This window comes from Salvelinus alpinus, chromosome 8, assembly GCF_045679555.1.
Source record: "Salvelinus alpinus chromosome 8, SLU_Salpinus.1, whole genome shotgun sequence".
NCBI lineage: Eukaryota > Metazoa > Chordata > Actinopteri > Salmoniformes > Salmonidae > Salvelinus > Salvelinus alpinus.
This window is the reverse complement of record NC_092093.1, coordinates 8,799,682-8,818,502: the sequence shown is the minus strand read 5'-3', so window position 1 is coordinate 8,818,502 and position 18,821 is coordinate 8,799,682.

The following is an 18,821-nucleotide window of genomic DNA, read 5'->3' as shown; positions in this document are numbered from 1 at the left end:
GGTCAGACATTAACTCTGAATGGGTAAAGTCAGACATTAACTCTGAATGGGTAAGGTCAGACATTAACTCGGAATGGTTAAGGTCAGACATTAACTCTGAATGGGTAAAGTCAGACATTAACTCTGAATGGGTAAGGTCAGACATTAACTCTGAATGGGTAAGGTCAAACATTAACTCTGAATGGTTAAAGTCAGACATTAACTGTGAATGGTTAAGGTCAGACATTAACTCTGAATGGGTAAAGTCAGACATTAACTCTGAATGGGTAAAGTCAGACATTAACTCTGAATGGGTAAAGTCAGATATTAACTCTGAATGGTTAAGGTCAGACATTAACTCTGAATGGTTAAGGTCAAACATTAACTCTGAATGGTTAAAGTCAAGGTTAAGGTTTGGGCTTAAAAAAATCTACTTCTTATTGCTGGATTCAAACATCGTTTTGGAACCAGAGGCAGATGCTTACGCCCGTCCACCGTCCCCGTCCACAACACTCTAGCTAAACCTACTTGAAGGTAACACCTCTCACTGTTGCCTCTAGTGGCCGGTTTCCATCTCATCTCACCGACGTCCTCAGAAACGGATGGACGTCGAATACTGACTTGTATCACGGGTGACCTGGCTGTGACTATACAGTAACGACAGATATTGAGAAAGTAAAGAAAGGTGTCACGATCGTCGTAACATTGAAGAAGAGAGGAGTACCAAGGCGCAGCGTGATAACAGTACTTTTATTTGAAGACGAAAACGAAACGAACACTGACAAACTAAACAAAACAACAAACGACCGTGAAGTTATAAAACGAAAGTGCAGACACAAGCTACTAACGTAAAGACATAGACAATCACCCACAAACTACCTAATGAATATGGCTGCCTAAATATGGTTCCCAATCAGAGACAACGATAGACACTTAAACCAACTGAACCACAGCACCCATAAACATACAAAAAAAACTAGACAATACAAAACACATACATCCCCCATGTCACACCCTGACCTAACTAAAATAATACAGAAAACAAAGAAAACTAAGGCCAGGGTGTGACAAAAGGATAGATGAAACCTGAATTATGTGATTGTGTGTGTGTGTGTGTGTGTGTGTGTGTGTGTGTGTGTGTGTGTGTGTGTGTGTGTGTGTGTGTGTGTGTGTGTGTGTGTGTGTGTGTGTGTGTGTGTGTGTGTGTGTGTGTGTGTGTGTGTGTGTGTGTGTGTGTGTGTGTGTGTGTGTGTGTGAAATCAATTTGTAGACATAGTAAAAAACAGACCATTTGAAGATCAGTGGTTTTATTAGACTCCTTGAAATAACATGTTTTCTATAGACATATTATCTTGCGGCTAAAAATAAATCAACTGGATGAAAATCACATGTAATCACTGTTACAGACAGAGGTGGTATCAGGTCTAACTGTTCCCCTGTTACAGACAGAGGTGGTATCATCACTAACTGTTCCCCTGTTACAGACAGAGGTGGTATCATCACTAACTGTTCCCCTGTTACAGACAGAGGTGGTATCATCACTAACTGTTCCCCTGTTACAGACAGAGGTGGTATCAGGTCTATCTGTTCCCCTGTTACAGACAGAGGTGGTATCAGGTCTATCTGTTCCCCTGTTACAGACAGAGGTGGTATCAGGTCTAACTGTTCCCCTGTTACAGACAGAGGTGGTATCAGGTCTAACTGTTCCCCTGTTACAGACAGAGGTGGTATCAGGTCTATCTGTTCCCCTGTTACAGACAGAGGTGGTATCAGGTCTAACTGTTCCCCTGTTACAGACAGAGGTGGTATCAGGTCTATCTGTTCCCCTGTTACAGACAGAGGTGGTATCAGGTCTAACTGTTCCCCTGTTACAGACAGAGGTGGTATCAGGTCTAACTGTTCCCCTGTTACAGACAGAGGTGGTATCAGGTCTATCTGTTCCCCTGTTACAGACAGAGGTGGTATCAGGTCTATCTGTTCCCCTGTTACAGACAGAGGTGGTATCATCACTAACTGTTCCCCTGTTACAGACAGAGGTGGTATCAGGTCTAACTGTTCCCCTGTTACAAACAGAGGTGGTATCAGGTCTATCTGTTCCCCTGTTACAGACAGAGGTGGTATCAGGTCTAACTGTTCCCCTGTTACAGACAGAGGTGGTATCAGGTCTAACTGTTCCCCTGTTACAGACAGAGGTGGTATCAGGTCTAACTGTTCCCCTGTTACAGACAGAGGTGGTATCAGGTCTAACTGTTCCCCTGTTACAGACAGAGGTGGTATCAGGTCTATCTGTTCCCCTGTTACAGACAGAGGTGGTATCAGGTCTATCTGTTCCCCTGTTACAGACAGAGGTGGTATCATCACTAACTGTTCCCCTGTTACAGACAGAGGTGGTATCAGGTCTAACTGTTCCCCTGTTACAAACAGAGGTGGTATCAGGTCTATCTGTTCCCCTGTTACAGACAGAGGTGGTATCAGGTCTATCTGTTCCCCTGTTACAGACAGAGGTGGTATCAGGTCTAACTGTTCCCCTGTTACAGACAGAGGTGGTATCAGGTCTAACTGTTCCCCTGTTACAGACAGAGGTGGTATCAGGTCTAACTGTTCCCCTGTTACAGACAGAGGTGGTATCAGGTCTAACTGTTCCCCTGTTACAGACAGAGGTGGTATCAGGTCTATCTGTTCCCCTGTTACAGACAGAGGTGGTATCAGGTCTATCTGTTCCCCTGTTACAGACAGAGGTGGTATCATCACTAACTGTTCCCCTGTTACAGACAGAGGTGGTATCAGGTCTAACTGTTCCCCTGTTACAAACAGAGGTGGTATCAGGTCTATCTGTTCCCCTGTTACAGACAGAGGTGGTATCAGGTCTAACTGTTCCCCTGTTACAGACAGAGGTGGTATCAGGTCTAACTGTTCCCCTGTTACAGACAGAGGTGGTATCAGGTCTAACTGTTCCCCTGTTACAGACAGAGGTGGTATCAGGTCTATCTGTTCCCCTGTTACAGACAGAGGTGGTATCAGGTCTAACTGTTCCCCTGTTACAGACAGAGGTGGTATCAGGTCTAACTGTTCCCCTGTTACAGACAGAGGTGGTATCAGGTCTATCTGTTCCCCTGTTACAGACAGAGGTGGTATCAGGTCTAACTGTTCCCCTGTTACAGACAGAGGTGGTATCAGGTATATCTGTTCCCCTGTTACAGACAGAGGTGGTATCAGGTATATCTGTTCCCCTGTTACAGACAGAGGTGGTATCAGGTCTAACTGTTCCCCTGTTACAGACAGAGGTGGTATCAGGTATATCTGTTCCCCTGTTACAGACAGAGGTGGTATCAGGTCTAACTGTTCCCCTGTTACAGACAGAGGTGGTATCAGGTCTATCTGTTCCCCTGTTACAGACAGAGGTGGTATCAGGTCTAACTGTTCCCCTGTTACAGACAGAGGTGGTATCAGGTCTAACTGTTCCCCTGTTACAGACAGAGGTGGTATCAGGTCTAACTGTTCCCCTGTTACAGACAGAGGTGGTATCAGGTCTATCTGTTCCCCTGTTACAGACAGAGGTGGTATCAGGTCTAACTGTTCCCCTGTTACAGACAGAGGTGGTATCAGGTATATCTGTTCCCCTGTTACAGACAGAGGTGGTATCAGGTATATCTGTTCCCCTGTTACAGACAGAGGTGGTATCAGGTCTAACTGTTCCCCTGTTACAGACAGAGGTGGTATCAGGTATATCTGTTCCCCTGTTACAGACAGAGGTGGTATCAGGTCTATCTGTTCCCCTGTTACAGACAGAGGTGGTATCAGGTCTAACTGTTCCCCTGTTACAGACAGAGGTGGTATCAGGTCTAACTGTTCCCCTGTTACAGACAGAGGTGGTATCAGGTCTAACTGTTCCCCTGTTACAGACAGAGGTGGTATCAGGTCTATCTGTTCCCCTGTTACAGACAGAGGTGGTATCAGGTCTATCTGTTCCCCTGTTACAGACAGAGGTGGTATCAGGTCTATCTGTTCCCCTGTTACAGACAGAGGTGGTATCAGGTCTATCTGTTCCCCTGTTACAGACAGAGGTGGTATCAGGTCTAACTGTTCCCCTGTTGCAGACAGAGGTGGTATCAGGTCTATCTGTTTCCCTGTTACAGACAGAGGTGGTATCAGGTCTATCTGTTCCCCTGTTACAGACAGAGGTGGTATCATCACTAACTGTTCCCCTGTTACAGACAGAGGTGGTATCAGGTCTAACTGTTCCCCTGTTACAGACAGAGGTGGTATCAGGTCTATCTGTTCCCCTGTTACAGACAGAGGTGGTATCAGGTCTATCTGTTCCCCTGTTACAGACAGAGGTGGTATCAGGTCTATCTGTTCCCCTGTTACAGACAGAGGTGGTATCAGGTCTATCTGTTCCCCTGTTACAGACAGAGGTGGTATCAGGTCTAACTGTTCCCCTGTTACAGACAGAGGTGGTATCAGGTCTATCTGTTCCCCTGTTACAGACAGAGGTGGTATCAGGTCTATCTGTTCCCCTGTTACAGACAGAGGTGGTATCATCACTAACTGTTCCCCTGTTACAGACAGAGGTGGTATCAGGTCTAACTGTTCCCCTGTTACAAACAGAGGTGGTATCAGGTCTATCTGTTCCCCTGTTACAGACAGAGGTGGTATCAGGTCTATCTGTTCCCCTGTTACAGACAGAGGTGGTATCAGGTCTAACTGTTCCCCTGTTACAGACAGAGGTGGTATCAGGTCTAACTGTTCCCCTGTTACAGACAGAGGTGGTATCAGGTCTAACTGTTCCCCTGTTACAGACAGAGGTGGTATCAGGTCTAACTGTTCCCCTGTTACAGACAGAGGTGGTATCAGGTCTATCTGTTCCCCTGTTACAGACAGAGGTGGTATCAGGTCTATCTGTTCCCCTGTTACAGACAGAGGTGGTATCATCACTAACTGTTCCCCTGTTACAGACAGAGGTGGTATCAGGTCTAACTGTTCCCCTGTTACAAACAGAGGTGGTATCAGGTCTATCTGTTCCCCTGTTACAGACAGAGGTGGTATCAGGTCTAACTGTTCCCCTGTTACAGACAGAGGTGGTATCAGGTCTAACTGTTCCCCTGTTACAGACAGAGGTGGTATCAGGTCTAACTGTTCCCCTGTTACAGACAGAGGTGGTATCAGGTCTATCTGTTCCCCTGTTACAGACAGAGGTGGTATCAGGTCTAACTGTTCCCCTGTTACAGACAGAGGTGGTATCAGGTCTAACTGTTCCCCTGTTACAGACAGAGGTGGTATCAGGTCTATCTGTTCCCCTGTTACAGACAGAGGTGGTATCAGGTCTAACTGTTCCCCTGTTACAGACAGAGGTGGTATCAGGTATATCTGTTCCCCTGTTACAGACAGAGGTGGTATCAGGTATATCTGTTCCCCTGTTACAGACAGAGGTGGTATCAGGTCTAACTGTTCCCCTGTTACAGACAGAGGTGGTATCAGGTATATCTGTTCCCCTGTTACAGACAGAGGTGGTATCAGGTCTAACTGTTCCCCTGTTACAGACAGAGGTGGTATCAGGTCTATCTGTTCCCCTGTTACAGACAGAGGTGGTATCAGGTCTAACTGTTCCCCTGTTACAGACAGAGGTGGTATCAGGTCTAACTGTTCCCCTGTTACAGACAGAGGTGGTATCAGGTCTAACTGTTCCCCTGTTACAGACAGAGGTGGTATCAGGTCTATCTGTTCCCCTGTTACAGACAGAGGTGGTATCAGGTCTAACTGTTCCCCTGTTACAGACAGAGGTGGTATCAGGTATATCTGTTCCCCTGTTACAGACAGAGGTGGTATCAGGTATATCTGTTCCCCTGTTACAGACAGAGGTGGTATCAGGTCTAACTGTTCCCCTGTTACAGACAGAGGTGGTATCAGGTATATCTGTTCCCCTGTTACAGACAGAGGTGGTATCAGGTCTAACTGTTCCCCTGTTACAGACAGAGGTGGTATCAGGTCTATCTGTTCCCCTGTTACAGACAGAGGTGGTATCAGGTCTAACTGTTCCCCTGTTACAGACAGAGGTGGTATCAGGTCTAACTGTTCCCCTGTTACAGACAGAGGTGGTATCAGGTCTAACTGTTCCCCTGTTACAGACAGAGGTGGTATCAGGTCTATCTGTTCCCCTGTTACAGACAGAGGTGGTATCAGGTCTATCTGTTCCCCTGTTACAGACAGAGGTGGTATCAGGTCTATCTGTTCCCCTGTTACAGACAGAGGTGGTATCAGGTCTATCTGTTCCCCTGTTACAGACAGAGGTGGTATCAGGTCTAACTGTTCCCCTGTTGCAGACAGAGGTGGTATCAGGTCTATCTGTTTCCCTGTTACAGACAGAGGTGGTATCAGGTCTATCTGTTCCCCTGTTACAGACAGAGGTGGTATCATCACTAACTGTTCCCCTGTTACAGACAGAGGTGGTATCAGGTCTAACTGTTCCCCTGTTACAGACAGAGGTGGTATCAGGTCTATCTGTTCCCCTGTTACAGACAGAGGTGGTATCAGGTCTAACTGTTCCCCTGTTACAGACAGAGGTGGTATCAGGTATATCTGTTCCCCTGTTACAGACAGAGGTGGTATCAGGTATATCTGTTCCCCTGTTACAGACAGAGGTGGTATCAGGTCTAACTGTTCCCCTGTTACAGACAGAGGTGGTATCAGGTATATCTGTTCCCCTGTTACAGACAGAGGTGGTATCAGGTCTAACTGTTCCCCTGTTACAGACAGAGGTGGTATCAGGTCTATCTGTTCCCCTGTTACAGACAGAGGTGGTATCAGGTCTAACTGTTCCCCTGTTACAGACAGAGGTGGTATCAGGTCTAACTGTTCCCCTGTTACAGACAGAGGTGGTATCAGGTCTAACTGTTCCCCTGTTACAGACAGAGGTGGTATCAGGTATATCTGTTCCCCTGTTACAGACAGAGGTGGTATCAGGTATATCTGTTCCCCTGTTACAGACAGAGGTGGTATCAGGTCTAACTGTTCCCCTGTTACAGACAGAGGTGGTATCAGGTATATCTGTTCCCCTGTTACAGACAGAGGTGGTATCAGGTCTAACTGTTCCCCTGTTACAGACAGAGGTGGTATCAGGTCTATCTGTTCCCCTGTTACAGACAGAGGTGGTATCAGGTCTAACTGTTCCCCTGTTACAGACAGAGGTGGTATCAGGTCTAACTGTTCCCCTGTTACAGACAGAGGTGGTATCAGGTCTAACTGTTCCCCTGTTACAGACAGAGGTGGTATCAGGTCTATCTGTTCCCCTGTTACAGACAGAGGTGGTATCAGGTCTATCTGTTCCCCTGTTACAGACAGAGGTGGTATCAGGTCTATCTGTTCCCCTGTTACAGACAGAGGTGGTATCAGGTCTATCTGTTCCCCTGTTACAGACAGAGGTGGTATCAGGTCTAACTGTTCCCCTGTTGCAGACAGAGGTGGTATCAGGTCTATCTGTTTCCCTGTTACAGACAGAGGTGGTATCAGGTCTATCTGTTCCCCTGTTACAGACAGAGGTGGTATCATCACTAACTGTTCCCCTGTTACAGACAGAGGTGGTATCAGGTCTAACTGTTCCCCTGTTACAGACAGAGGTGGTATCAGGTCTATCTGTTCCCCTGTTACAGACAGAGGTGGTATCAGGTCTATCTGTTCCCCTGTTACAGACAGAGGTGGTATCAGGTCTATCTGTTCCCCTGTTACAGACAGAGGTGGTATCAGGTCTATCTGTTCCCCTGTTACAGACAGAGGTGGTATCAGGTCTAACTGTTCCCCTGTTACAGACAGAGGTGGTATCAGGTCTATCTGTTCCCCTGTTACAGACAGAGGTGGTATCAGGTCTATCTGTTCCCCTGTTACAGACAGAGGTGGTATCAGGTCTATCTGTTCCCCTGTTACAGACAGAGGTGGTATCAGGTCTATCTGTTCCCCTGTTACAGACAGAGGTGGTATCAGGTCTAACTGTTCCCCTGTTACAGACAGAGGTGGTATCAGGTCTATCTGTTCCCCTGTTACAGACAGAGGTGGTATCAGGTCTATCTGTTCCCCTGTTACAGACAGAGGTGGTATCAGGTCTATCTGTTCCCCTGTTACAGACAGAGGTGGTATCAGGTCTATCTGTTCCCCTGTTACAGACAGAGGTGGTATCAGGTCTAACTGTTCCCCTGTTGCAGACAGAGGTGGTATCAGGTCTATCTGTTTCCCTGTTACAGACAGAGGTGGTATCAGGTCTATCTGTTCCCCTGTTACAGACAGAGGTGGTATCATCACTAACTGTTCCCCTGTTACAGACAGAGGTGGTATCAGGTCTAACTGTTCCCCTGTTACAGACAGAGGTGGTATCAGGTCTATCTGTTCCCCTGTTACAGACAGAGGTGGTATCAGGTCTATCTGTTCCCCTGTTACAGACAGAGGTGGTATCAGGTCTATCTGTTCCCCTGTTACAGACAGAGGTGGTATCAGGTCTATCTGTTCCCCTGTTACAGACAGAGGTGGTATCAGGTCTAACTGTTCCCCTGTTACAGACAGAGGTGGTATCAGGTCTATCTGTTCCCCTGTTACAGACAGAGGTGGTATCAGGTCTATCTGTTCCCCTGTTACAGACAGAGGTGGTATCATCACTAACTGTTCCCCTGTTACAGACAGAGGTGGTATCAGGTCTAACTGTTCCCCTGTTACAAACAGAGGTGGTATCAGGTCTATCTGTTCCCCTGTTACAGACAGAGGTGGTATCAGGTCTATCTGTTCCCCTGTTACAGACAGAGGTGGTATCAGGTCTAACTGTTCCCCTGTTACAGACAGAGGTGGTATCAGGTCTAACTGTTCCCCTGTTACAGACAGAGGTGGTATCAGGTCTAACTGTTCCCCTGTTACAGACAGAGGTGGTATCAGGTCTAACTGTTCCCCTGTTACAGACAGAGGTGGTATCAGGTCTATCTGTTCCCCTGTTACAGACAGAGGTGGTATCAGGTCTATCTGTTCCCCTGTTACAGACAGAGGTGGTATCATCACTAACTGTTCCCCTGTTACAGACAGAGGTGGTATCAGGTCTAACTGTTCCCCTGTTACAAACAGAGGTGGTATCAGGTCTATCTGTTCCCCTGTTACAGACAGAGGTGGTATCAGGTCTAACTGTTCCCCTGTTACAGACAGAGGTGGTATCAGGTCTAACTGTTCCCCTGTTACAGACAGAGGTGGTATCAGGTCTAACTGTTCCCCTGTTACAGACAGAGGTGGTATCAGGTCTATCTGTTCCCCTGTTACAGACAGAGGTGGTATCAGGTCTAACTGTTCCCCTGTTACAGACAGAGGTGGTATCAGGTCTAACTGTTCCCCTGTTACAGACAGAGGTGGTATCAGGTCTATCTGTTCCCCTGTTACAGACAGAGGTGGTATCAGGTCTAACTGTTCCCCTGTTACAGACAGAGGTGGTATCAGGTATATCTGTTCCCCTGTTACAGACAGAGGTGGTATCAGGTATATCTGTTCCCCTGTTACAGACAGAGGTGGTATCAGGTCTAACTGTTCCCCTGTTACAGACAGAGGTGGTATCAGGTATATCTGTTCCCCTGTTACAGACAGAGGTGGTATCAGGTCTAACTGTTCCCCTGTTACAGACAGAGGTGGTATCAGGTCTATCTGTTCCCCTGTTACAGACAGAGGTGGTATCAGGTCTAACTGTTCCCCTGTTACAGACAGAGGTGGTATCAGGTCTAACTGTTCCCCTGTTACAGACAGAGGTGGTATCAGGTCTAACTGTTCCCCTGTTACAGACAGAGGTGGTATCAGGTCTATCTGTTCCCCTGTTACAGACAGAGGTGGTATCAGGTCTAACTGTTCCCCTGTTACAGACAGAGGTGGTATCAGGTATATCTGTTCCCCTGTTACAGACAGAGGTGGTATCAGGTATATCTGTTCCCCTGTTACAGACAGAGGTGGTATCAGGTCTAACTGTTCCCCTGTTACAGACAGAGGTGGTATCAGGTATATCTGTTCCCCTGTTACAGACAGAGGTGGTATCAGGTCTAACTGTTCCCCTGTTACAGACAGAGGTGGTATCAGGTCTATCTGTTCCCCTGTTACAGACAGAGGTGGTATCAGGTCTAACTGTTCCCCTGTTACAGACAGAGGTGGTATCAGGTCTAACTGTTCCCCTGTTACAGACAGAGGTGGTATCAGGTCTAACTGTTCCCCTGTTACAGACAGAGGTGGTATCAGGTCTATCTGTTCCCCTGTTACAGACAGAGGTGGTATCAGGTCTATCTGTTCCCCTGTTACAGACAGAGGTGGTATCAGGTCTATCTGTTCCCCTGTTACAGACAGAGGTGGTATCAGGTCTATCTGTTCCCCTGTTACAGACAGAGGTGGTATCAGGTCTAACTGTTCCCCTGTTGCAGACAGAGGTGGTATCAGGTCTATCTGTTTCCCTGTTACAGACAGAGGTGGTATCAGGTCTATCTGTTCCCCTGTTACAGACAGAGGTGGTATCATCACTAACTGTTCCCCTGTTACAGACAGAGGTGGTATCAGGTCTAACTGTTCCCCTGTTACAGACAGAGGTGGTATCAGGTCTATCTGTTCCCCTGTTACAGACAGAGGTGGTATCAGGTCTATCTGTTCCCCTGTTACAGACAGAGGTGGTATCAGGTCTATCTGTTCCCCTGTTACAGACAGAGGTGGTATCAGGTCTATCTGTTCCCCTGTTACAGACAGAGGTGGTATCAGGTCTAACTGTTCCCCTGTTACAGACAGAGGTGGTATCAGGTCTATCTGTTCCCCTGTTACAGACAGAGGTGGTATCAGGTCTATCTGTTCCCCTGTTACAGACAGAGGTGGTATCAGGTCTATCTGTTCCCCTGTTACAGACAGAGGTGGTATCAGGTCTATCTGTTCCCCTGTTACAGACAGAGGTGGTATCAGGTCTAACTGTTCCCCTGTTACAGACAGAGGTGGTATCAGGTCTATCTGTTCCCCTGTTACAGACAGAGGTGGTATCAGGTCTATCTGTTCCCCTGTTACAGACAGAGGTGGTATCATCACTACAAAATATTGGAAAGATTGTCTCTGTGAAATTATGTGTAATTAGTGTGTATATGTGTGTTAAAATAAAGTTAGAGAATGACAGCTCTCCTCAGTCCCAGTCCTGCTGCACTCTGATCCTACAAGGTCGCCCTCTAGACATGAGACCAATTGGTTCACTGTTTAAGCCCAGTACTTCATATTCATCTCATTTTAAAACATGATCATTGTGTTGAAAAGCCCAGACTTCATCCCAAGAATTAGACCTATAGACAGACTTTGTGGCCACACCAACAAAGTAGGACAATTTGTGTTTAAACTCGACATCCCAGCTGTGTTTCCCTGAGTTAAAGCCCTCAGAGCCTAGGACCCATCCATGTATGAACCTGCTTTCAAAGCCCTCTGGGTTGACAATGAACTGTTTTGGTGAGCAGCTGATCATACCACCGGTCAGGTCCTCAGACAGGATGAGGGCCAGGCTGTCAGTGTTGGGGTCCAGAATCACAGGATCTGAACAGAGAGAACAGAGACACACAATAAAGAAGTTGTGATAAATCAAAGCAAATCATATTTTATTGGTCACATATACATGGTTAGCAGATGTTAAGGAAAGGTGGGGCGCTAGCGCCCCATCTCGACAACATCCGTTGAATGTTGTCGAGCGAAATTCAAAACACAAAAATCGTAATATTAAACATTCATGAAAATACAAGTGTCTTACATCATTAACTTCTTGTTAATCCAGCCGCTTACTCAGATTTCAAAAAGGCTTTATGGCGAAATTATACCATGCGATAATTTGAGGACGGCGCCCAGCATACAAAAGCACTAAAAACATTTTCCAAACCAGCAGAGGCGTCACAAAAGTCAGAAATAACGATAAAATAAATCACTTACCTTTGAAGATCTTCCTCTGTTTGTAATCCCAAGGGTCCCAGCTACACAACAAATGGTCGTTTTGTTCGATAAAGTCCTTTATATCCCCAAAAAGTCAGTTCAGTTGGCGCACTTGATTCAGTAATCCACCTGTTCCCCTCGTTCAAAATGCATACAAAGGAATCCCAAAAGTTACCAATAAACTTCGTCCAAACAAGTCAAACAACGTTTCTAATCAATCTTCAGGTTCCTTAATATGTAAATAAATGGAACAATTTAAGACGGAGAATAGTGTGTTCAATACCGGAGATAAATAACGAAGTGCGCGCCCTCATCCACGCGCGCCACAAGACGACAGTCAAAATGAGAGCCACCTTGAAAAACTACAAATTCCAGCAGATTTTTCAAAAGACAAGCCTGAAACCCTTTCTAAAGACTGTTGAGATCTAGTGGAAGCCATAGGGATTGCAATCTGGGAGGATTTCCTTTGAATTTCCCTTTGACAAGCATTTCAATGGGTGGTCACCTCAACAACAAAAACAATTCTGGATGGATTCTCCTCTGGTTTTCGCCTGCCATATCAGTTTTGTTATTCTCACAGACATTATTTTAACAGTTTCAGAAACTTCAGAGTGTTTTCTATCCAAACCTACCAACTATATGCATATCCTAGCTTCTGGGCCTGAGTAACAGGCAGTTTACTTTTGGCACGTCAGTCATCCGAACTTCCGAATACTGCCCCCTATCCCTAAGAAGTTTTAATACGAGTGTAGCGAAATGCTTGTGATTCTGGTTCCGACAGTGCAGTAATATCTAACAAGTAATCTAAGAATTTCCAAACAACTACCTAATACACACAAGTCTAAAAGGGGTGAATGAGAATATGTACATATAAATATATGGATGAGCGATGGCCGAGCGGCATAGGCAAGGTGCAATAGATGGTATAAAATACAGTATATACATATGATATGAGTAATGTAAGATAAATAAACATGATTAAAGTGGCATTATTTAAAGTGGCATTGTTTAAAGTGACCTGTGACCCATTTGTTAAAGTGGCCAGTGATTTGGTCTCCATGTAGGCAGCAGCCTCTCTGAGTTAGTGATGGCTGTTTAGCAGTCTGATGGCCTTGAGATAGAAGCTGTTCTTCAGTCTCTCGGTCCCTGCTTTGATGCACCTATACTGACCTCGCCTTCTGGAAGTAAAGCGGGGTGAACAGGCAGTGGCTCGGGTCGTTGTTGTCCTTGATGATCTTTTTTGGCCTTCCTGTGACATCTGGTGCTGTAGGTGTCATGGAGGGCAGGTAGTTTGCCCCCGGTGATACGTTGTGCAGACATCACCACCCTCTGGAGAGCCTTGTGGTTGAGGGCGGAGCAGTTGCCGTACCAGGCTATGATACAGACGGACAGGATGCTCTCGATTGTGGATCTGTAGTCAGGGTTTTGGGTGACAAGTCACATTTCTTCAGCCTCCTGAGATTGAAGAGGTGCTGTTGCGCCTTTTTCACCACACTGTCTGTGTGGGTGGACCATTTCAGTTTGTTGTTGATGTGTACACTGAGGAACTTTACACTTTCATCACTGCGCTCCCTTTGATGTGGATAGGGGGGTGCTCCCTCTGCTGTTTCCTGAAGTCCACAATCATCTCCTTTGTTTTGTTGATGTTGAGGGACAGTACCCTTACCTCCTCCCTGTAGGCCGTCTCGTCATTGTTGGTAATCAAGCTCACTACTGTTGTATCGTCTGCAAACTTGATGATTGAGTTGGAGGCGTGCATGGCCACACAGTCGTGGGTGAACAGGGAGTACAGGAGGGGGCTGAGCACACACCCTTGTGGGGACCCAATGTTGAGGGTCAGCGAAGTGGAGATGTTGTTTCATACCTTCACCACCTGGGGGTGGCCCGTCAGAAACTCCAGGACTCAATTGCACAGGGTGTGGTTGAGGCCCAGGTTCTCCAGCTTGATGAGGAGCTTGGAGTGTACTATGGTGTTGAATGCTGAGCTGTAGTGAACAGCATTCTTACGTAGATATTCCTCTTGTCCAGATGGGATAGGGCAGTGTGCAGTGTGATGGTGATAGCATCGTCTGTGGACCTGTTATGGCGGTACACAAACTGAAGTGGGTCTAGGTTGTCAGGTAAGGTGGAGGTGATATGATCATTGACTGGTCTCTCAAAGCACTTCAAGATGACAGAAGTGAGTGCTACGGGGCGGAAGTAATTTAGTTCAGTCAGCTTTTCCTTCTTGGTTACAGGAACAATGGTAGCCATCTTGAAGCATGTGGGGATAACAGACTGGGATAGGGAGCGATTGAAAATGTACGTAAACACACCAGCCAGCTGGTCTGTGCATGCTCTGAGGACGTGGCTAGGGATGCCTTCTGGGCCAGCAGCCTTGCGAGGGTTGACACGTTTAAAAGTTTTACTCACATCAGCCATGGAGAAGGAGGGGGGAACCAGCATGCTGTGTGTTTGTTCAGGGCTGGACTGGACTGCTAAGCTAAAGTACAGCATGGAAGTACCACGGAAAAACACTGTGGAAACAAACAAGTGTTCGACATTAGTTCTTGTTAGCGGGCCGCGACGGTGGCACTTTATTATCCTCAAAGCGGGCAAAGAAGGTGTTTAATTTGTCTGGAAGCGTAACGTCGGTGTCCGTGATGTGGCAGTTTTGAGTTCCTGTATGTTGTTATGATTACACCATGAGTCGTTAATCATGAAGCATACAGGCTGGCAGTGTTGGGGTCCAGTAAATGTTTCAGTTATTACACTGTGTGAATGTATCTAAATCATGTAACTTCATGAAGATTTTCCTTATTTATTGTTTTATGATGATGATAAGTACATACATCTCACTGTGTTGAACACTGCATCTTCTCCCAGATTCTGAACTTCAGGTGTCCCAGGTGTTTGGCCAGGTGTTTGGCCAGGTGTTTGGCCAGGTGTTTGGCCAGGTGTTTGGCCAGGTGTTTGGCCAGGTGTTTGGCCATGTGTTTGGCCATGTCTACCAGTGCTCCTCAGACCAGCTGTGGATCCAGCAGTGTGCACTGGACTCTGGAAGAAGATTCAGGAGTCAGTGCTGCTGTGCTGCTGTGGGCTTATGGGTTGAGAACCACAGAGTCAAGTCAGTGCTGTTGTGGACTTTTGGGTTGAGAACCACAGAGAAGAGAGAGACAGGATATAGATCACTTACCTTTTCCCCGTGGCCTGGTAGGTCTTCAGAGGAATGAAAATAATATATATTTTTAACAAAATTAATACAAAGATTATGACGCAATTTAATTGATCAATATACCTGTAACGTTATTTGTTATGTGTATTCTATAAAACAAATATTTACCTGTAAGAATGAGATGTCTTCAGCTCTCTGCTCTTCCTCTATGGTGTCTGAAAGAGATGACGTCACTCTGCTCACCTCCTAAACCTTCTTCTTCATCATTTACTCTCCTCTTCTTCTTCCTCCTTCAGTGCAGCTAGCCTGTTCTCGTATTCCTCCTTCAGTGCAGCTAGCCTGGCCCTATCTTCATGATGACAGGGTAGCCTAGTGGTTAGAGTGTTGGGCTAGTAACCGAAAGGTTGCAAGTTCGAATCCCTGAGCTGACAAGGTACAAATCTGTTGCTCTGCCCCTGAACAAGGCAGTTAACCCACTGTTCATAGGCTGTCATTGAAAATAAGAATTTGTTCTTAACTGACCTGCCTGGTTAAATAAAGGTAAAATTAAAATTAAGTAGCAACTGGTGAAGCTTCTTAAACTCCACCTTAATCTGCTTCTATGTGTGCTGGGCTTGCCTCTGGAGAAACAAGATTAACATATCTCTGGAAATGTAAATTGAACAAAAAATAATAAATCAGACGTATACAATCTGTACAGTTCTGTTACGTCTCTCAACATCTTTACAGTTCTGTTACGTCTCTCAGCATCTTTACAGTTCTGTTATGTGTCTCAACATCTTTACAGTTCTGTTACGTCTCTCAGCATCTTTACAGTTCTGTTACGTCTCTCAGCATCTTTACAGTTCTGTTACGTCTCTCAGCATCTTTACAGTTCTGTTACGTCTCTCAGCATCTTTACAGTTCTGTTACGTCTCTCAACATCTTTACAGTTCTGTAACATCTTTACAATTCTGTTACGTCTCTCAACATCTTTACAGTTCTGTTACGTCTCTCAGCATCTTTACAGTTCTGTTACGTCTCTCAGCATCTTTACAGCTCTGTTACGTCTCTCAGCATCTTTACAGTTCTGTTACGTCTCTCAGCATCTTTACAGTTCTGTTACGTCTCTCAGCATCTTTACAGTTCTGTTACGTCTCTCAACATCTTTACAGTTCTGTTACGTCTCTCAACATCTTTACAGTTCTGTTACGTCTCTCAGCATCTGTACAGTTCTGTTACGTCTCTCAGCATCTGTACAGTTCTGTAACATCTTTACAGTTCTGTTACGTCTCTCAACATCTTTACAGTTCTGTTACGTCTCTCAGCATCTGTACAGTTCTGTAACGTCTCTCAGCATCTGTACAGTTCTGTAACATCTTTACAGTTCTGTTACGTCTCTCAGCATCTGTACAGTTCTGTTACGTCTCTCAGCATCTGTACAGTTCTGTTACGTCTCTCAGCATCTGTACAGTTCTGTAACATCTTTACAGTTCTGTTACGTCTCTCAACATCTTTACAGTTCTGTTACGTCTCTCAGCATCTGTACAGTTCTGTAACATCTTTACAGTTCTGTTACATCTCTCAGCATCTTTACAGTTCTGTTACGTCTCTCAACATCTTTACAGTTCTGTTACGTCTCTCAACATCTGTACAGTTCTGTTACGTCTCTCAGCATCTTTACAGTTCTGTTACGTCTCTCAACATCTTTACAGTTCTGTTAAGTCTCTCAACATCTTTACAGTTCTGTTACGTCTCTCAACATCTTTACAGTTCTGTTACGTCTCTCAGCATCTTTACAGTTCTGTTACGTCTCAACATCTGTACAGTTCTGTTACATCTCTCAGCATCTTTACAGTTCTGTTACGTCTCAACATCTTTACAGTTCTGTTACGTCTCTCAACATCTTTACAGTTCTGTTACGTCTCTCAGCATCTGTACAGTTCTGTTACGTCTCTCAAAATCTTTACAGTTCTGTTACGTCTCTCAGCATCTTTACAGTTCTGTTACGTCTCTCAACATCTTTACAGTTCTGTTACGTCTCTCATTATCTGTACAGTTCTGTTACGTCTCTCAACATCTTTACAGTTCTGTTACGTCTCTCAGCATCTTTACAGTTCTGTTACGTCTCTCAACATCTTTACAGTTCTGTTAAGTCTCTCAACATCTTTACAGTTCTGTTACGTCTCTCAACATCTTTACAGTTCTGTTACGTCTCTCAGCATCTTTACAGTTCTGTTACGTCTCAACATCTGTACAGTTCTGTTACATCTCTCAGCATCTTTACAGTTCTGTTACGTCTCAACATCTTTACAGTTCTGTTACGTCTCTCAACATCTTTACAGTTCTGTTACGTCTCTCAGCATCTGTACAGTTCTGTTACGTCTCTCAAAATCTTTACAGTTCTGTTACGTCTCTCAGCATCTTTACAGTTCTGTTACGTCTCTCAACATCTTTACAGTTCTGTTACGTCTCTCATTATCTGTACAGTTCTGTTACGTCTCTCAACATCTTTACAGTTCTGTTACGTCTCTCAGCATCTTTACAGTTCTGTTACGTCTCTCAACATCTTTACAGTTCTGTTACGTCTCTCAACATCTTTACAGTTCTGTTACATCTCTCAGCATCTGTACAGTTCTGTTACGTCTCTCAACATCTTTACAGTTCTGTTACGTCTCTCAACATCTTTACAGTTCTGTTACGTTTCTCAACATCTTTACAGTTCTGTTACATCTCTCAGCATCTGTACAGTTCTGTTACGTCTCTCAACATCTTTACAGTTCTGTTACGTCTCTCAGCATCTTTACAGTTCTGTTACGTCTCTCAACATCTTTACAGTTCTGTTACGTCTCTCAACATTTTTACAGTTCTGTTACGTCTCTCAGCATCTTTACAGTTCTGTTACATCTCTCAGCATCTGTACAGTTCTGTTACGTCTCTCAACATCTTTACAGTTCTGTTACGTCTCTCAGCATCTTTACAGTTCTGTTACGTCTCTCAACATCTTTACAGTTCTGTTACGTCTCTCAACATTTTTACAGTTCTGTTACGTCTCTCAGCATCTGTACAGTTCTGTTACATCTCTCAGCATTTTTACAGTTCTGTTAAATCTCTCAACATCTTACCTTGATATGCTGTCCTGTTTCATCACAGGTGAGTTTGACTGTTTTAAAGACTTCCAGTTTCTTCCGTAAGGACTTTAACATAGGCTTGAGTCTCTCCTGGAAATTAACAACATGTTGTACAATACCACATTGATTCCAGTTAATATACTCACATTAGTATCTTGCCACCATCGATTATCTTCCTCAAGGTGGAAAACAAATGGTAATTTTAAAAGAATTCTGCATTGTGCACTGACTATTAACAATACAATGGTTTACTGTACCTTATGTTCCTGTACAGCTTCATCTATAGGGATAAACTCATGATTTCTGTTTCCTTGAATCGCGACACATAACACAGAAAGGCTGTTTTTCCTCCAGACAGAAGAGAGTTTCACTCGATGCTGACTGCGGAGCACCTCAGACCCTGCTAAAGCTCTCTGACACCTCTCCTGTAAGAAGGCCTCACAAAAGGTATTGAAAACCAAGTTATTAGGAGGCTCAGACCTTGAGGAGCTTCTCCTTCAAACTGGATGGCTTCTCTTTCCAGAATTCCTGCAGACAAGCATTACCTCCCTCTCTACAGATACCTCCCTCTCTCTACAGCGATTTACCTCCCTCTCTCTACAGATACCTCCCTCTCTCTACAGATACCTCCCTCTCTCTACAGA